Source organism: Cetorhinus maximus, chromosome 27 (genome assembly GCF_964194155.1).
Source record: "Cetorhinus maximus chromosome 27, sCetMax3.hap1.1, whole genome shotgun sequence".
Taxonomy (NCBI): domain Eukaryota; kingdom Metazoa; phylum Chordata; class Chondrichthyes; order Lamniformes; family Cetorhinidae; genus Cetorhinus; species Cetorhinus maximus.
Window position 1 is genome coordinate 8,822,251 of NC_135905.1, and position 17,285 is coordinate 8,839,535.

At 45.2% G+C, this 17,285-nt stretch overlaps 1 protein-coding gene across 1 annotated transcript in view; it reads left to right on the forward strand.

Annotated features, from left to right (window-relative positions):
• The first annotated feature begins 4,404 nt into the window (after positions 1-4,404).
• The window catches only part of cuedc2 (CUE domain containing 2), a 56,785-nt gene continuing 43,904 nt past the window's right edge, over positions 4,405-17,285 (forward strand). The window contains 1 exon segment of the mRNA XM_078530669.1: positions 4,405-4,447. The gene's annotated coding sequence lies outside the window, so the exon portion shown is untranslated.

Consider the following 17,285-nt stretch of genomic DNA (forward strand, 5'->3'; position numbering starts at 1 on the left):
TGGTACACCCCAGTCTTTTAAACCTATCAACAAGCATACAACCCAGCCTTTTCATTATTTAATAGACCTTTATAGATCATCTCTAAGTTAACACTGCTCTATAGTACATAAATCCAGCTCTCTAAGCATATCTCAGTAACTAATTTTAAAACATTTACGGGGAAATTTGTTGAGGCTCCCAAGCCTGCTAAGGCCATGTCAATTACATTGTTAATGTTTCTTAATGTCATATCAATTGTGTTGTTAAGGTTTGTTAATGGGAAGTCAGTTACATTGTTAAGGTTAAGAGAAACAGGTGATGGGTAATGATTGTCTTTGAGCACATATAAATAGGGGACATTTTGGACACTGGGTTGAGTGGGAGGAGAGCTATGAGACTGGAGAAGTCAATGAACTCTCTCAATAAAGAAAAGCTCTGTGTCCTGGTTTCGGTCCACCAACCAGCTTGGACCCTGTTAACAACGCCCAGTTGAGAGCCTCATTCACTGGAGAATCGATTGAAGAGATCAATTCGCCAGATTCCCAGTGCTCCTGATTTTCCAGTGATTAACTTCAGTGTTTGGAAATTCAGGAATGCTGTGAATCCCCATGTCCAATTCTGTGCAGCTGTCAAGGGAGACTTTCTGCTGGGAGCAGATCCTCACAAAAATTCCCAACTCTTAAAGGGTCTGAAATGTAAAGTCCAGTTTTCAAACTAGTGACCAGCTCACCCTGAATAACTTTACTGGAAATCTGAATACTTTTAGTCCACTACCCTGCCCTCTGGTAACTGAGAGATTCTTGGCAACAGCTTACTGACATCCTTTCTGAACAGCTGCATCTTCAGCCTTTCACCAGATGACATGCTTTAGCCACTAATGTAACAGAAAGAATTAAGAAAAAAAAAATGCCATTTGGCTTCTCAGGATTATTTCTGTAGGAAGCAAAGTGCCTAAACACATAAACACAAAGCTTTCAAATGGGAGATATCCAAAACTTTGCATTTTCCTCTCTCTAAAGACCCTTACAGAGTTTCACAGGCACTGGTCTCTCTCTGATGTCATAACTCAGTGGCAAATCTGCAAGTTACGAAAAGAAAGACTTGCATTTATGTAGCATCTTTCACAATCTCAGGGCATCAGAAAACAGAATTGTAACAGCACAGATGGAGGTACTTTGGTTCTCTGTGTGGCTCTCTGGATGAGCAATTCACCCAGTGCCGTTGACCTTGATCTAATGATAATATATCCCCTCACTTTTAAAAAGAAAGAATTTCATTTATATAGTGCCTCTCAGGACATCCCAAGACACTTTGCAGACAATGAAGTAACTTTTTTGAGGTGTAGTCACTGTTGAAATGTAAGCATTTTGTACACAGCATGGTACAAACAGCAATGAGATAAATAGCCAGATAATCTGCTTTTATTTTGTAATGGACTTCTCCCGTAACCCTGCACATTCTTCCTTTTCAGATAACAACTAATTCTCTTTGGAATGTCTTGATTGAACTGGCCTCCACTACATTCTCAGGCAGTGCCACTTGCTGCATGAAAAAGCTTACCTCATGTCACTTTACTCTAGCCTGGGTTTTGGTTTATTCTCTCCTCTGCAGGGTCCAAGCAGGTCCGCTCTCTGCCGCTGCCTCTCCCAATTGTCTCCTGATGAATGAAGGCCCCCCAGGCCTGGGCCCCTTTGGTCCTGAAGTGTTTTGCAGCCAATGAAGTACCTTTGAAGTGTCATCACTAATGTAATGTAGGGAAAACAGCAGCCAATTTGCACACAGCAAACTCCCACAAACAGCCACTGCGAAAATGAGCAGATAATCTATTTTTGTGATGTTGATTGAGGGAAAAGTATTGGCCAGGACACTGGGGATAACCCCCGTGCTCTTCTTCAAAATAGTGAGACGGGACATTTTATGTCCACCTTTGAGAGCAGAAGGGGTGGCAATTTAGTGTTTCACCCAAAAGACAGCACTTCTAACAGTGCAGCATTCCTTCAGCACTGGAGTGTCAGCCTAGATTTTGAGCTTAAGTCTCTGGAGCGGTAGTTAAATCCATAGCCTTCAGAGTCACAGGCAAGAGTGATACACACTGAACCACAGCTAAGAGCCTGTAGATTAACAATGGCAACCCCAATCCTGTCTTTACTTCTCATCTATGCCAATACAGTTTCTTAGTCAGAGGTCACTTGGTGGTAATAAAAATGCCAACAGCAAGCATTTGCCTTTAACTTCACAGAGGAAATTCCTGTTGTATATTTTTGTATTTGTCTAAGGGAGAGGTCCAGAGGCTTGGATGTCTGACTGTAACTATTTATTATGGAACATAACTATGTACATATAGACAAGTCAGTAGGCTTCTTCAGTCCTGGCCATGAGCTATCTCCATCTAAACTCCTGGCAGACTACTACAGTACTATTACAATCATGTGACTCTCTTTTACATCATCCTGTGGGCAGTACTGTTTCCCAGTCCCACATTAATTCTTTTCATCCTGAACACCCTAATACTACAATTTCCAGAGGCATAATGAAATAGCAGTCAGAATAAGGAAACTTAGCTAACTTTCCTCCCCTTAACACAGTCCTGAGGCCAATTATATTGCTCATAGCTACTAGCTTTGCTTCTTGCAAAGTACTCTTACCTCTAGGTTGTGGGTTCAAGCCCCACTCCAGGATATAATGAAGGTGACACTCCAGTACAGTATTGAATGAATGGTTCCCAGTAGGAGATGCCATTATTTAGATAAAAAGCTAAGCCAAGATCCACTTTGGTGGTTTGAGTGGAGATTTGAGCAGAAATTTAAGTAGGCACCAGCCCAATGGTGATACAGCTCGTGTATGTAATAACAGCAACTGAATTTACAGTGCTTTGAAAAGCGTAAGGCACTCAATAAATCTAATGTTTATTATTGTTGCCCTGGCTGAGATCAGTTAAATCAGGAAAGACCAGGAATTGAATGCAAGTGAGATTTGACTGCTCAGTATGGCTCAGTAACACAGCACACAGGAGTTATAGCTACTGAAGGTTTAAGAAAGAAAAATGCCAATGCTGGGAATCTGAAATGAAAACAGAAAATGCTGGAAATATATATAAGCAACAAGAGCAGTCCTTTCTGTATCTGAATATCGTTCAACTGCCTTTGCTTCCTCAGAACCACACAGGAGTGGTAGCTGAGATTTTGTGCTCAAGTCTCTGGAATGGGATTTGAATCCACAACTTGAGGATTCAGAGCCAAGAGTGTGACCGACTGAGCCATAGCTGAGACCGAACTCTGGATCAGAATGCTAACTGATTGGACTCGTTTAGTCTCAGTGAGGGATTAAAGGTTGATGTCTGATCGACCACCTGTGACACGCCCTGCCCCATTTTCCTTTCCACTGAAATGAAAGGAAAATTCACGAGAGAGGCTGAGATGCCGCCCCGTAAAGCACAGGTAAAATTACTCCACCACCAATGAGTCCATACAGTCATAACGCCCGATGCTGAAAGAGCGGTGAAGGCAGAAACATGAATAGTATTTAAAATAAAAGCCCTTGGATATGCACTGGAAGGGCCATAGTCTGGTCAAGAGCTGGAAACTGGGATAAGGCTGGACAGCTCTTTCCCAGCTGGCACCCACATGATGGGCTGAATGGTCTTCATCAGTGCCCAAATTTCCACAATTTCTATTTCTAACATCCACAGGCCAATCAGGTTTGAACATTTCAATTGGGCCTGGTCTCAATGGAGGGACAGGGCCCCTGTTTTCCACCACCCTCGTCTGAAAAAAACCCTGTTTAATTTCATTTCTGAATGGTTTAGCTCTATTTTGTGATGAGATTCTATCCACTGATGCTCACAGACCTTCTAGACAAAATTCTATATTTGTACCTTTACCTTGGCTCTGCCCTGGCAACGCTTTAATAGCGGGGCCAAGGCGCGATGGGCGGGGTCGGTGCGTGGTGGGCGGGGTCGGTGCGCGGTGGGCGGGGCCAGGGAGGTGGGCCGGGTCAGTGAGCGGTGGGCGGGGTCAGAGAGGTGGGCGGGGTCAGTGCGCGGTAGGCGGGGTTAATGCGCGGTAGGTGGGGGGTCTGTGCACGGTGCGCCGGCTCAGGGCGCGGTGGGCGGGGTCAGAGAGGAGGGCGGGCTCAGTGCGAAGCGGGCGGGCTCAGTGCGCGGTGCGCAGGCTCAGTGCGCCGTGGGTGGGGTCAGAGAGGAGGGCGGGGTCAGAGAGGAGGATGGGCTCAGTGCGCGATGGGCGGGCTCAGTGCGCGATGGGCGGGCTCAGAGCGCGGTGGGCGGGGTCAGTGCGCGGTGGGTGGAGTCAGAGAGTGGGCGGGTTCAGTGCGCGGTGGGCGGGGTCAGAGGGGTGGGCGGGCTCAGTTCGCGGTGGGCCGGGTCAGTGCGCGGTAGGTGGGGTCAGTGCGCGGTGCGCCGGCTCAGTGCGCGGTAGATGCGGTCAGAGAGGAGGGTGGGCTCAGTAGGTGAGTTTATCCGCCTGAGCGCGGTAGCGGAGCGGTAAGACATCGAGCGGAGGAGCGGTTGTTTTGTGTGGCGTAAGTGATCAGCGGGAATTCGAGGGAGGCCTAAGCCTCTGGGACTGGGTCTTCCTCTCAGTATATTGGAGGGGGGGAGGGAGTGCTTTCACTGAGCCGGCTGGTAGCTCGATACCGATGTAAAGCCGCTGGAGCAGCTCTGGGCCCCCCCACCAGCGCGCCAGCTTTGGATGTTTTAAAGACTTGCATTTCTATAGCGTCTCTCACATCCTTAGGACGTCCCGTAGCTCCCTGCGGCCACTAGGTGCACAAGAAAGGTGCACAGGAAGATCCCACAAACAGCAATGTGATCACGTGTTTTTGTGGGGCAAATATTGGCCCCAGTGACATCTTCACTGCTCCTCTTTGAAATGGAGCCATTGGGTCCTTTACATCCCCCTGAGAGGGCAGTACGGGACTCGGTTTAGCCTCTCATCGGAAAGATGGCTCCTCCTACAATGCAGCACTCCACTAGTGCTACACTGGAGTGTTAATTTGAATGTCTCTGCTCAAATCTCTGGAGTGGGACTTGAGCTCACAACCAGTCAGTTCTCAAAAGGCAGGAGTGCTGCTTCCCAGGGCAGGGAGCTTGGCAGGTGGGGAGAGAGAGGATTAAGATTTTTTGGGGTGTCCTTTCTTGATGCACATTTAGAATCAGGTTGCACACCTATGGGCACTCCATGTGGGAGCCACGATGGGGTGAAAGAATGGCAGTCAATGCCATGTACAGGAGAAAGCTTTTGGAATACCAGTGCCTCACTTACCTGATGCGCGCGCACACACCAGGACAGGGAGATTCCTGGAGATCAGCAACACTCTGTAATCTCGTGGTAGGAGGGTCATAGAGGTCTACAGCACAGAAAAGGGCCCTTTGGCCCAGTGAGCCTGTGTCGGTCAAACAAGTACCTAACTATTATAATCCCATTTTCCAGCACTAGGCCCATAGCCTTGTATGCCACGGCATCGCAAGTGCACATCCAAATACTTCTTAAATGTTATGAGGGTTTCTGCCTCTACCACCCTTTCAGGCAGAGGATTGGTGACCAGAGGACACACATTTAAAATAATTGCTGAAAGAACAGTGGGGATACTAGTACAATGACCTCCTTCTGGCTGTGTGATTTTATGAAATTAATAAATTAGATTTTATATTGCAGAGATAGATGTACAAACACAATTGATGATCTACTGGGGCTGGGATTTCTGTCATTACGAGGCAGTGTTTAGCACTTGACTGGGGTTCTTCCTCTACTGTAGGAGCATTTCTTCCGTATAAACCTTGATGGTTAGTTTCAGTATGTTATTCATCGTAGACAAATTGGAAGCTAAATCACTGCTAAACCATACTGACCCTTCATTCTGCATCTCATGACGAAGAGAACTGGGAGAGAATCCTCAGGAGCAATCTTGCATATAAAAAAGAAAGACTTGCATTTATATAGCACTTTTCAAAACCACCATATATCGCAAAGTACTTTGCAGTCAATGACGTACTTTTTGAAGTGTAGTCACTGTTGTAATATAGGAAACAAGGGAGCCAAATTGCACACAGCAAACTCCCATAACTGCAATGTGATAATCACCCAGATAATCTGTTATTTTGTGTGTGTGATGTTGTTTGAATGATAAATATTGGCCAGGACACCGGGCAGAACTGCCCCCACTCTTCTTCGAAATAATGCCATGGGATCTTTTACGTTTACCCAAACAGGCAAAAAGACACCTCTGTTTAATGACAGCAGTGTTAGTCTTCACTTTTGTACTCAAACCTTGGCGTGGGACTTGAACCCAGAACATTGTGACTCAGAGGCAAATGTGCTATCAACTGAGCCAGTGCTGACACAAGGAATTAAGGAAGGAATTGAAATTGTAAAGGCTACACATGAGAAAGAGGTCATTATGTTTAAGATGGCTACATATTTTACACCAAATGGACATAGCCTCAAAAATGGGATGGAGGGGGACAGATGTGTAGGATTGAGAGCTATCACATTGTTATTTCCTAGACACACAATCTGGCTGAATGGACCTAAGGTCTTTCCCAGCCTTGCATAATCCTGTGGTCCTGTTAAAGACTGAAGAATGGATCTAATTACAGTGACCTGCAATTATTTGCGCATTGCAGTTATGTTTTATAAGAAGTAAACTGAGCCTGTATATGTCTGTTTCCAGCAATCTGATTGGTGGGCCAGTTGACTTAATGTATTATCCAGCAAGTGGTTACCGGGGACCAATCAGAAGTGAGTACTCTGCTGCCCTCTTATATTCCCCTGCAAGAAGTTCAACCTAAAGAACGAATCTGAGACAGAATAGGAACTTCCCATCTACTAACTGGAATAGGATTGAATTCATTATATAATCTGGGGGAGATCGTGGTGTTGTGGTAATATCACTAGACTAGTAATCTAGAGGCTCAGACATATGCCCTGGGGGCCTGGGTTCAAATCCCACCATGGCAACCTGTAGAACTTGAATTCAGTAGATCTGGAATTGAAAGCTAGTCTTGGTAATGCGATTATAACAACTATCATTGATTGTTGTAAAAACCCATCTGGTTCACTGATGCCCGCCAGGGAAAGAAATCTACCATCCTTACCCAGTCCTGGCCTATGTGTGACTCCAGACCCACGACAATGTGCAAGCCACTCAGTTCAAGAGTAGCAAATGCTGGTCTTAACCAGAGACACCATCCCATGAAAGAACAAAGAAAATTGTGGATCTACGGTTAAGATGAACTCTGGCTGCTGACATCTTGCTCCCCTCAGCCCTCCTCTATCCTGAGTTCATGCTTCCTCTCGCTTGCCCTTCCTCCACCCCCTCCCCAACGTTTTTTCCCGGAGGCTACAGGTAGGGGGGAAAGTGAGGTGTCTGACTCGCTGTGTTGCAGCAGCTGTTGGACGAGAGAATGGCTGACAGAGGGAAGCCTGGTCCTTTGTTCCCAGTTTTCGTCACCCACCCCCTCCTCCCCGAGTGTAGCTGCAGCCCCCAGCCATGCCTCAATGTTAACTGTGACAAGAGATTGTTCGACTCCGGGTGGAGATCCCCAGGGGGCAACCCTGACACTGCCACTGACTTTCATAAGAACACAAGAAATAGGAACTGGAGTAGACCATTCGGCCCCTCGAGCCTGCTCCACCATTCAATAAGATCATGGCTGATCATCTTGTGTTTCGATTTCCACATTCCCATCTAACCTCGATAACCTTTGATTCCCTTGCCTAAAAAGAATCTTATCTACCTCTGCCTTAAAAATTTTTAATGACTCCGCCTTCTCCACCTTCTGAGGCAGAGAATTCCAATGTCGCACAACCCTCTGAGAGAAAAACTTTCTCCTCATCTCTGTCCTAAAAGGGCAACCCCTAATTTTAAAACAGTGCCCCCCTAGTTCTGGACTCATCCACAAGAGGAAACATCCTTTTGATGTCCACCTTGTCAGGACCATTCAGGATCTTGTATACTTCAATCAAATCACCCCTCACTCTTCTAAACTCCAGTGGAAACAAGCCCAGTCTGTCCAGCCTCTCCTCAAAGGATAACCCACTCATTCCAGGTATCAGTCTAATAAACCTCCTTTGAACCACCTCCATTGCATTTACATCCTTCCTTAACTAAGGAGACCAAAACTGCGCACAGTATTCGAGGTGCAGTCTCACCAATGCCCTGTATAACTGAAGCATAATATCCTTACTTTTATGTTTAATTCCTCTCTTAATAAAGGATAGCATTCTATTAACCTTCTTAATTACTTGCTATACCTGCATACTAACTTCTTGTGACTCATGTACTAGAACACCGAGATCCCTCTCCACCTCAGAATTATGCAGCCGTTCTCCATTTAAGTAATACTCTGCTTTTTTGTACTTTCTGCCAAAGTGAACAACTTCACATTTTCCCACATTAAACTCCATTTTCCAGATCTTTGCCCACTCACTCAACCTAACTAAATCCATCTGCAGCCTCCTCATGTCCTCTTCACAACATACTTTCCTACCTATCTTTGTGTCATCTGCAAATTTAGCTACCATGTCTTCACTCCCCTCATCTAAGTCATTGACGTAAATCGGAAAAAGTTGAGGCCCCAGTACAGAGTGGGATTCCACTCGTCACATCCTGCCAATCAGAAAAAGACCCATTTATGCATACTCTCTGCTATCTGCCAGCTAGCCAATCCTTTATCCATGCAAATATGTTACCCCCTACACCATGCACTTTTATTTTACGTTATAATCTTTGATGTGGCACCTTATCAAATGCCTTCTGGAAATCCAAGTACAGTAAGCCTTACAGGCTCCCCTTTATCCACTGTGCATGTTACTCCTTCAAAAGAAAAACTCCAATAAATTGGTTAAACATGATTTTTCTTTCACAAAATCATGCTGACTCTTCCCGATTGCTTTGAGCTCTTCTAAGTGCTCATTAACCTTCTTAATGATTGATTCTAATAACTTCCCCACAACAGACATCAAGCTAACTAGCCTTTTCTGTTTTCTGCTGCCCTTCCTTCTTGAATAGGGGGGGTTATATTTGCTACTTTCCAATCTGATGGAACCTTTCCAGAATCTAGCGAACTTTGGAAAATTAACACCAGCGCATCGACAACCTCATTAGCTGCCTCTTTTAAGACCCCAGGATGTAGTCCATTGGGACCCGGAGACTTGCCAGCCCGCAGCTCCATCAGTTTACTCAGTACCGTTTCCTTAGTGATTTCAATTTCACCAAGTTCCTTTCTCCCGTTCACCTCCTGATTTGCAGTTATTACTGGAATGTTTTTTAAATCCTCTATAGTGAACACAGAAGCAAAATATTTGTTCATTTCTTCTGCCATTTCCTTATTATCTACTATTAACTCCCCATTGTCACTCTCTAGAGGACCAACATTCACTTCACTTACTCTTTTCCTTTTTAAGTACTGTAGAAACTCTTGCTATCCATTTTTACATTTCTAGCTAGCTTCCTCTCACACTCGTAATTTCTTTCTTCTGATTAACCTTTAAGCCATTCCCTGCCGTTCTTTATATCCTGTCCAATCATCTGTCCTGCCACTCATCTTTGCGGAGTTGTATGCTTTTTCATAGAGTCATCGAGGTCTACAGCACAGAAAAGGACCCTTCGGCCCATTGAGTCTGTGCCGGTCAAACAAGTACCTAACTATTCTAATCCCATTTTCCAGCACTAGGCCCATAGTCTTGTATGCCATGGTATCGCAAGTGCAAATCCAAATACTTCTTAAACGTTATGAGGGTTTCTGCCTCTACCACCCTTTCAGACAGAGTTCCAGATTCCCATCACCCTCTGGGTGAAAAAATTCTTCCTCACATCCTCTCTAAACCTCCTGCCCCTTATCTTAAATCTATGCCCCCTGGTTATTGATCCCTCCGCCAAGGGAAAAAGTTCCTTCCTGTCTACCCTATCTATGCCCCTCATAACTTTATACACCTCAATCATGTCCCCCCTCAATCTCCTCTACTCCAAGGAAAATTACCCCAGTCTATCCAATCTCACCACATAACTAAAACTCTCCAGCCCAGGCAACATCCTGGTAAATCTCCTCTGCACTCTCTCTAGTGCAATCACATCCTTCCTATAATGCGGATTCCAGAACTGCACGCAATATTGTAGTTGTGGCCTAACCAGCGTTTTATACAGTTCCAGCATAACCTCCCTGCTCTTATATTCTATGCCTCGGCTAATAAAGGCAAGTATCCCATATGCCTTCTTAACCACCTTATCTACCTGTCCCGCTACCTTAAGGGACTGGTGGACATGCAGACCAAGGTCCCTCTGATCCTCGGTACTTCCCAGGGTCCTACCATTCATCGTGTATTCCTGTGCCTTGTTTGTCCTGCCCAAGTCCATCAGCTCACACTTATCCGGATTAAATGTCATTTTCCACTGATCAGCCCATCTGACCAGCCCATCTATATCCTCCTGTAATCTAAGGCTATCCTCCTCACTATTTACCACCCCCACCAATTTTTGTGTTATCCGCAAACTTACTGATCAACCCTCCTACATTCAAGTCTAAATCGTTTATATAGACCACAAACAGCAAGGGGCCCAACACCGATCCCTGTGGAACCCCACTGGACACAGGCATCCAGTCATAAAAACACCCCTCGACCATCACCCTCTGCTTCCTGCCACTCAGCCAATTCTGGATCCAGTTTGCCAAATTGCCTTGGATCCCATGGGCTCTTAACTTCATTATCAGTCTCCCATGCGGGACCTTATCAAAAACCTTGCTGAAGTCCAAGTGGACTACATCAAATGCATTGCCCTCATCCTCACACCTGGTCACCTCTTCAAAATATTCAATCAAATTGGTCACACATGACCTCCCTTTAACAAAACCATACTGACCGTCCTTAATTAATCCCTGCCTCTCCAAGTGTAGATTAATTCTGTCCCTCAGTTCTGTCCAATAGTTTCCCCACCACTGAGGTTAGACTGACAGGCCTCCAGTCCCCTGGTTTATCCCTTCCTCCCTTCTTGAATAACGGTACCACATTGGCTGTCCTCCAGTCCTCTGGCACCTCTCCTGTGGCCAGAGAGGTATTAAAAATTATTGCCAGCGCACCTGCTATCTCTTCCCTTGCCTCACTCAACAGCCTGGGATACATTTCATCTGGGCCTGGAGATTTATCTACTTTTAAACCTGCCAGGCCACTTAGAACCTCCTCCCTTCCTATGCTAATTTCTATAATTATATCACAGTCCTTCTGCCTGATTTCCATACCCACGTTGTCCCTCTCACTTGTGAACACCGACACAAAGTATTCATTTAGAACCCTACCTACGTCTTCCGGCTCCACACAAATTAGCACTATGGTCCTTAATGGGCCCTACTCTTTCCCTAGTTATCCTCTTACTCTTAATGTACTTGTAAAATAACTTTGGATTTTCCTTTATTTTACCTGCCAATACTTTTTCATGCCCCCTTTTTGCTCTCCTAATTTCCTTTTTAAGTTCCCCCCTACACATTCTAAACTCCTCTCAGGCTTCTGCTGTTTTGAACCCTCAGTATCTGCCATAAGCCTCCCTTTTTCTCTTTATCCAATCCTGTATATCCCTTGACATCCAGGGTTCCCTCGATTTGTTGGTGCCACCCTTTATCTTTACTGGAATATGTTGGCCCTATTTCCTCCTTGAATGAATCCCACTGCTCTGATGCGGATTTACCTAAAAGTAGCTGCTCCCATTCCACTTTGGCCAAATCATATCTGATCTTATTAAAATCAGCCTTCCCCCAATTTAGAACTTTGATTTCTTGCCCATCCTTGTCCTTTTCCATAACAACCTTGAATCTAACAGAGTTGTAGTAACATAGAAACTAGGAGCAGGAGTAGGCCATTCGGCCCTTCGAGCCTGTTCCACCATTCATTATGATCATGGCTGATCATCCAACTCAATAGCCTGCTCCCACTTTCTACCCATAGCCTTTGATCCCTTTCGCCCCAAGAGCTATATCTAACTCCTTCTTGAAAACATACAATATTTTGGCCTCAACTACTTTCTGTGGTAGCAAATTCCACAGGCTCACCACTCTCTGGGTGAAGAAATTTCTCCTCACCTCAGTCCTGAATGGTCTACCCGGTATCCTCAGACTGTGACCCCTGGTTCTTGACTCCCCCACCATCGGGAACATCCTTCCTGCATCTACCCTGTCTAGTCCTGTTAGAATTTTATAGGTTTCTATGAGATCCCCCCTCATTCTTCTGAACTCCAGCGAATATAATCCTAACCGACTTAATCTCTCCTCATATGTCAGTCCCGCCATCCCAAGAATCAGTCTGGTAAACCTGCGCTGTACTCCCTCTATAGCAAGAACATCCTTCCTCTGATAAGGAGACCAAAACTGCACACAATATTCCAGGTGTGGTCTCACCAAGGCCCTGTACAATTGCAGCAAGACATCCCTGCTCCTGTATTCAAATCATCTTGCTATGAAAGCCAATTGCTGCATTTACCGCCTGCTGCACCTGCATGCTTACCTTCAGCGACTGGTGTACGAGGACACCCAGGTCTCGTTGCACATTCCCCTCTCTCAATTTATAGCCATTCAAATAATAATCTGCCTTCCTGTTTTTGCTACCAAAGTGGATAACCTCTCATTTATCCACATACTGCATCTGCCATGCATTTGCCCACTCACTCAGCGTGTCCAAATCATACTGAAGCACCTCTGCATCCTCCTCACAGCTCACCCTCCCACCCAGCTTTGTGTCATCTGCAAATTTGGAGATATTACATTTAGTTCCCTCATCTAAATCATTAATATATATTGTGAATAACTGGGGTCCCAACACCGATCCCTGTGGTACCCCACTAGTCACTGCCTGCCATTCGGAAAAAGACCCGTTTATTCCTACTCTTTGTTTCCTGTCTGCCAACCAGTTTTCTGTCCATCCAAATACGCTACCCCCAATCCCATGTGCTTTAATTTTACATGCTAATCTCTTATGTGGGACTTTGTCGAAAGCCTTCTGAAAATCCAAATAAACCACATCCACTGGCTCCCCCTCATCAACTCTACTAGTTACATTCTCGAAAAATTCCAGTAGATTTGTCAAGCATGATTTCCCTTTCATAAATCTATGCTGACTCTGTCCGATTCTGCCACTGTTTTCTAAGTGCTCAGCTATTAAATTTTTTATAATGGACTCTAGAATTTTCCCCACTACCGATGTCAGGCTGACTGGTCTATAATTCACTGTTTCTCTCTACCTCCCTTTTTAAATAGTGGGGTTACATTAGCTACCCTCCAATCTGTAGGAACTGTTCCAGAATCTATAGAATCTCGGAAGATGACCACCAATGCATCCACTATTTCTAGGGCCACTTCCTTAAGTACTCTGGGATGTAGATTATCAGGCCTCGGGGATTTATCGGCCTTCAATCCCATCAATTTCCCCAACACCATTTCCCTACTAATACTCATTTCGTTCAGTTCCTCCCTCTCAACCCTGTGAGTTTATTATCACTATCTGCAAAATACTCTTCCACTGATACCTCTACCACTTGCCCAGCTTCATTCCCTAAAATTAAGTTCAGGACCCCCCTGCCTTGTAGGACCTTCTGCGTACTGGCTTAAAAAGCTCTCCTGGATGCATTTTAAGAATTCCGCTCCCTCTAAACCTATCACACTATGACTAATCCAGTTAATGTTGGGGAAGTTGAAATCCCCCACTAACACTACCCTATTATTTTCAGAAATCAGAAATTTGCCTACATATCTTCTATTTCTCTCTGTTTGGGAGCCTATAGTACACTCCCAGCAATGTGATTGATTTTTTTTGTTTTTGAGTTCCACCCAAATTTCTTCATTTGAGGATCCTTCTAAGATGTCATCCCTCTTTACTGTGTAATTGATTCCTTGATCAATATTGTGATACCCCCTCCTCTTTTACCTCCTTCCCTGTCTTGCCTGAAGCCCCTGTAACCTGGAATATTGAGCTGCCAATCCTGCCCCTCTCTCAACCATGTTTCTGTGACAGCAATGACATCACACTTCCATGTGCTAATTTGTGCCCTCGGCTCATCTGCCTTATTCATCAGACTCCTTGTATTAAAATAAATCCCATCCAACCTTGCCAACCTCCCTTGTGCTTTAACTGGCCTATAATTTCTATGCCTTCCAGACTCACTTGCTCTCTCTTCTAATTTTGGCTGTACATCTCCCTCTGCTGAACCTCCTCTCAGGATCCTGCCCCCTTGCCAAGTTAGTTTAAACCCCTGCCCAACAGCACTAGCAAACTTCCCTGCAAGGATGTTGGTTCTATTCCGGTGCAGATGTAACCCGTCCGCCTTGTACAGGTCCCACTGCCCCCAGAAACGGTCCCAATGTCCCAGAAATCTAAAGCCTTCCCTCCTGCGCCATCTCTCCAGCCACGCATTCATCTGGACTAACCTCCTATTTCTATACTCACTAGCGCGTGGCACCGGAAGTAATCCAGAGACTTCTACCTTTTGAGGTCCTGTTTTTTAATCTGCTTCCTCGGTCTCTAAATTCTGCTTTCTACCTATGTCGTTGGTACTAATATGTACCACAATCTCTCTCTGTTTGCCCTCCCTCTTTAGAATGCCCTGCAGCCGTTCAGTGACATCCTTGACCCTAGTACCAGGGAGGCAACACACCATCCTGGAGTCACATCTACAGCTGCAGAAACGCCTGTCCTACCACTATTGCTTTTCCCCTCTCCCCCCCCACCCCCAATGCAGCTGAGCCACTCACAGTGCCATGAGCGTGGCTGCACTCCCCAGAGGAACCGTCACTCTCACCATTTTCCAACACTGAAAAAAGGTTCTCGAGTGAGATGCACCCTGGGGATTTCCTGACCACCTGCCTGACACCTTTCGTCTAACTGATAGTCACCCATTCCCTCTCTGTCTGCACTTCCGTAAGCTGTGGGGTGACCACATCTAAAAACGTGCTATCCACGAACCTCTCAGCCTCGCGGATGCACCTCAGTGCCTCCAGCTGCCACTCAAGCTCTGAAACTCAGAGCTCAAGTAGTTGCAGTTGGTGGCACCTCCTACACACGTGGTCGGTCAGAGCGCAAGGAGCGTCTAGGACTTCCCACATGTTGCAGGCAGTACATAACATGGGACTGAGCTACCCTGCCATGCCTTTAGTTGCAAAAGAACACCATACTTTAAGTTAAATACAGTAAAAAAAAAAATTTAATTATTTATGTACTTTAAATAAAAACTAGAACTCTTACCTTTCTTTAGCTTAATCTATTTTAAACTGGAGAAAAACACTTACCCACTACTCACCAATCAGCTCTCACCTTTGTGCTGATGTTACTTTTTGAAGCTTCCCCGCACTCGCGCTGGTTCTGATCTCTCTGCTGCTCTCTCACACTGTCTTGTGATGTCACTCTTGTTATTTTCAACAAGAACTGACTGCAGGACACTCTTCCCAGACTGCTTCACTGCAATACTGATTGCAGGACACTCTTCCCAGACTGCTTCACCACAATGCTAACTGCAGGACACTTAAGTTTGATGCTTTCCTTAACTTCTTTAGTTAACCATGGATGGGGGTCCTCCCCTTAGAATTTTTCTTTATAGTAGTAATGTACTTATTCTGAATACTCTGAAACGTCCCCTTAAATGTCGGCTACTGCTTCTCTATTGATCTATCCTCTCGCTTAGTTTCCCAGTTCACTTCAGCTAGCTCAGCTTTCATCCCCACATAGTTGCCCTTATTTAAGTTTAAGATACTAGTCTTAGACCCACTCTTCTCCCTTTCAAACTGGATGTAAAATTTAATCATAAGGTGGTCGGTGCCTTTACTCTGAGGTCATTAATTAATCCTGTCACATTACACAATACCAAGTCTAATATAACCTGCTCCCTGGTTGGTTCCAGAACATGCTGCTCTAAGAAACTATCTTGAAAGCATTCTAAGAACTCCTCGTCCAGTCAACCAAGGAGTATTGAGATCATTTTGGCAGCTGTGCAAGGGAGGAACCAGATTAAAGGGGAGAAATAGATAGAAACAGCTGACAGGGAGAAGACTGAGGACAAAGGATTAGTGAAACAGCTAGAGGGGCTCACTCCTGTATTCATCGGAGCAATGCCATGGGAGATCAAGTACCAATGGTATTATAGAAGCTTGTATTCACCTCTTGTGTCTTGGACAGGAGGCCTGTGGTGTGTTGGTCCATGGTAACACTGTACTAGTGAATGGCCAATCCATCAGTCATATGGGTAAGACGGTGTTGCCCTCCCTCCCATTCCTGCCTGGATCTACTGCCCCTAGGGTGCCCCTAGCTCAGGATCTCAGCCCACCAGTACTTCCTGTGGTACTGATGTTTGGCAAACACCTTCCCCAAAATAGATTTTCCCCTTCAGTGATATTTAGGCATAGTACAGTACTTCAAAGTTGTTCAAAAGTTTACATTAGATGAGGTCCAATGCTGAGCTTGATTTCTGTTTAATATGGGTTATAGATGCTTGAGGGGAGGGGCTTATTCTGTATACTTCTCACTTTGCACCACTGTTCTAGTCCAGAGCCTTGATATCATCAATGCCTAGGGTTACCAACCCTCCAGGATTGGCTTGGAGTCTCCAGGAATTGAAGATCAGTCTCCAGGACTCTGCCTGGAGAAAAATCATCGGGACATTAAAAAAGTATTTGTTTTGTTATTTTCTTTGAACATTTCTCTTTTCCAAATATAAAAACATTGAAAATGGGGGGAGAAAGGCTGTTTGGCTGATGGTGAAACATCATCCAACTGAGCAATCAGTTTTTTTCATGCTTCCCAATTGGCACAGGAAGGCAGTATGTCACAAGGATGGATGTGTTGGCCGACTAATGACTGCTGTAAGGGGGCAAGTCACGTAATGAAACCTCCAGGAATACATTTAATCACAGTTGACAACCCTGTTGCCTCAGCTCAGGGTGATTTTACAACAACAGCTTGTATTTATTTAGCGCCTTTAACATAAGAGATCCGAAGGTCCTTGATAGGAGCATTGTAAAATGAAATATGACAGTGGGCCACATAAGGAGAAATTAGGTCAGATGACCAAAAGCTTGGTCAAAGAGGTAGATTTTGAGGAGCATCTTAAAGGAGGAAAGAGAGGTCGAGAGGTTTAGGTGGGGGGAGTTCCAAAGCTTCGGGCCCAGGTAGCTGAAAGCATGGCCACCAATGGCGGAGCGACTAAAATCAGGGAGATCAGAGTGGTGGGGCTGGAGGAGATTACAGAGGATGGGAGAGGCAAAGCCACGGTTGGATTTGAAAACGAGGATAAGAATTTTAAAACTGAGATGTTACTT